We start from the raw sequence: 3,664 nt of genomic DNA, 5'->3' as shown, positions 1-3,664 counted from the left end.
TACAGGCATGCGCTACCACGCCCGGCTGATTTTTTGATTTATTGTAGAGATGAGGTCTCGCTGCCCAGGCCGGTCTCGAACCCGCGGGCTCAGGCAATCCACTCACCTCAGCCTCCCAAAGGCACGGGATTACAGGCTGAGTCACCGAGCCCGGCTTAGAGGCCCATTCTTAGAGGCCCTTTTTTAGAGGCCCAGATTGACTCTCTCCTTCAGCAAGCCTTCCTTAACTGTCAGGTTTCAGTCTTATCAGATTTCCTCTTTCCTGGTGGCTGGATGGGAAGGCCCTTGAGGGCAAGGACCATATGTTTAGTATCTTTGCATCCTCCACAAAGCACATTGTGTTCAACATATTTGGTGAATAAATGTTACATAAAAAAACATGACCCCCCCCACCGCCTGGTGAATTTTTAAGGTAAACAAGAAACACATAGGCCTGTAAACATAACAGAAATCGTGTGTGTGTGTGTGTGTGTGTGTGTGTGTGTGTGTGTGTGTGTCTGTCTGTGTATGCACTGGCATGCAATTTCCTGTACCCTGTTAGAATATGAAGAGGCAAACAAATGGGAAAGAATGAATAAGGGACACCCTTCCCCTCATTATAACAAAATCCATTCACCAGTCCAAAGTTATTCCAGAAGGAAATTCTCTACCAGTTGCAGAGGCACTAGAAGTCCAAGTAAGACTTCCAAGAGGAAGGGGAAATTAAGGGGGGCATCTAAGCTACAAAGTCTACCTCACCACAGGGGATGGTCCTTTAAAGGACTAACTGCCATTTTCCAAAGACAGAGACAAGGAAAGGAACCTTCTAAACAGGGCTGCCTGCAGGCCCTGCACCCTTCAGGCCCCACTCTGACTCTGTACAACCCCTTAAACTAGATGGAACCACAGTGGTTTTGTGGCAGAGAGGGGTTAAAATTATTTCTTTTACAAATCAACTTGCAAGCTCCAAAGCCTGCTAGACAAGGGGCTTCAGAAAACCAAATAGCCAAAGGTCACTTTCCTGAAAATGCAAGATAGCAATCCATTCACAACCTTATCGCCACATCCTCTCTTTGTCAAGTTATTGGTTTACAACCCCTGCTTGTCATGTATACCCTGGAGACAATTTGTTCTTTGAAAATCTGGTTTTGCTGAATACCATCTTGCAAATTCCAAAGAAAAATGTATAGCCATACAACCCGATCCCCTCCCTTACCTAAATGAACAGATAAAACCCCTCTCTTCTTTCTCCAGGTTGCTCAGCCTTGGAGCATTGGCGTGACTTGCTAATAAACCACTACTTCTTAGGATAGCCTGGGTGTCACGGTCTGTTTTTTTGCCACAGTTTGTTTGACAGTGCTTCATCACCTTACTCCGTGGACACAGGGTTGGGCTGAAGGCCTCTACCTCTCCTTGAACATCTTACAAAGCCGCTCACTGCCTGCTGCGTCGTGGGTGGCCCAGTCCAACGCAAATCCTTCAGCTCTGAGACCAGCAAAACCTTTCCCAAAGAAATGGGTCCCTCCCCCAGCAAAAAAGACAAGCATGTTCCTCAACGCTTATAGTGAAGAACTGGTATCTTAATTCTCAAACCAGTGACCCTAATAGAGTGTCTTCATTTCAGGTGATCTCATTCATAGTGTTTTTCTTTCTTTCACGTACCTCCCAACCCCCATTTAAATGCTACTCCTCCATAAATGCAAAGGAAGAACAGGGACTGCAAGCTATTTAAAAACAGAGGCCATAAAGTGTGTTGGTTCCTCTGTGTCTCCCCACAGAACCTGTGTCCTATGAATGTAGTGGCTAAGAGTGTGGCCATCTACAGGCGAGATGCCAGCTGGAGATTCTCGAGTTATCTCATGAAAACTGCTCTCTCCCTGATGCACAACCTCTTCACGTGCCCCGAGTCCCCTCCTTATGGCCCTTCACATCCCACAGCTCCTAATGTGTAAGACCACTACGTGGCAGACTCCACCTTCCACCTGCCAAGTGATGGGTCGGCAGGGACTGGAGCTCCCGTGCGCCCTCCTCTAGCACCGGCTGACACTGGGCCCTGGGACCAACCAGGACTGCTCTCTTCTTTTCTGTCAGGTCCAAGGTCCTCCACAATGTCACATCTGTCCTTCACTGCCCACACTCTCAGATGCTTTCATTTACCACCAGGCAGACCCTCCTCCCAGTCACCAGTCATTAAAATAAAGCTATGGGTCAGGCACAGAGGCTCAAGTCTATAATCCCAGCACTTTGGGAGGCCAAGGCGAGAGGATTGGTTGAGTCCGTGGGTTTGAGTCCAGCATGGGCAACATGGTGAGACCTCGTCTCTACAATAAATAAAAAAAAACAGCTGAGTGTGGTAGTATGTGCCTGTAGTTCCAGCTACTTGGAAAGCTGAGGTGGAAGGATCACTAGAGCCCAGCAGGTCGAGGCTGCGGTGGCTGGAAGCATGCCACTGCACTCCAGCCTGGGCGACAGAGACTCCAACTCAAAAAATAATAAAATAAATAAAGTTGTGTCCCTCCTTCCCTTCTCAAAATCCTTCCAAGGCTCCACACTGCGTTTTAGTGCCTCAGCTGGGCCCCCTGTTACTTTTTTTTTAATTTATTTTATTTTTTTGAATTCGAGTTTTACTCAGTTGCCCAGACTAGAGTGCAGTGGCACGCCCCCGGCCACCGCAGCCTCGACCTGCTGGGCTCCAGTGATCCTTCCACCTTAGCCTTCCAGGTAGCTGGAACTATAGGCGCGCACTACCACACCCGGCTAGTTTTTGATTTATTGTAGAGATGAGGTCTCACCAAGTTGCCCAGGCGGGTGTCGAACCCGCGGGCTCAGGCAATCCACTTGCCTCGGCCTCCCAGAGTGCTGGGATTACAGGCTGAGCCAGTGAGCCCGGCCTTACTTTTTTTTTAAGCCAGAGTCTCACTCTCACCCAGTGAGAGCAGCATGATCATGACCTGCTGGACTTAGGTGATCTTTCTGCTTCAGCCTCCCAAGTAGCTGGAACTACAGGCATGCATCATCATGCCCAGCTAAATCTTTTATTTGTGGTAGAGATGAGGTTTCACCAAGTTGCCCAGGCTGGTCTCAAACCCTTGAGTTCAGGGAGTCCTCTCCCCCTCTGCCTCCAAAGTGCTGGGATTATAGGCGTGAGCCACTGCGCCCAGCCTCCCTACCTTTCTAACTGCTGCTGTCACCACATCCTGCTCACAAATGTGCTTTTGCTCATGCCATTTCCTCAGCGTGAATGCCCCCCCCCAAATACTCTCCCACATCAAGAGTGGCTCAAGCTGTCTCCTCCAGGAAGACTTTTGTAATCATTCGGGTCAGAGTCAGTCTCCCCTCCGGGTACAACACTTTTCCTAGCTGTTCAAATGACCTCAGTTCACTGTCTTTCTAGGGCCAAACCAATCTTCTGAATTAAGGACAAGAAATCCTTGGAGACAGGGCCCAGTCAGTCACTGTTTCTCTCATGTGAAACAAAAAGTGCCCAATGGTGCTTTGAGCACAACCCAAGGTGCTCTTCACAAATGTCAGAATGGACATAAAATGAGAGAACACATTCTCAACTAGAGAGGAAGAATATAATACTCTTCTCAGGAATAAAAGACACCCAAATGGGTGCTCCCCAAGGGGAGCCCCAAGCTCTTTTATCACGATACACACTTGGAAGTCACTGTGTAGGTTATAT

Source organism: Carlito syrichta, unplaced genomic scaffold (genome assembly GCF_000164805.1).
Source record: "Carlito syrichta isolate Samal-C Ts95f unplaced genomic scaffold, Tarsius_syrichta-2.0.1 Scaffold303678, whole genome shotgun sequence".
NCBI lineage: Eukaryota > Metazoa > Chordata > Mammalia > Primates > Tarsiidae > Carlito > Carlito syrichta.
The sequence above is the reverse complement of the archived record's forward strand: the minus strand, read 5'-3'. Positions refer to the sequence as shown.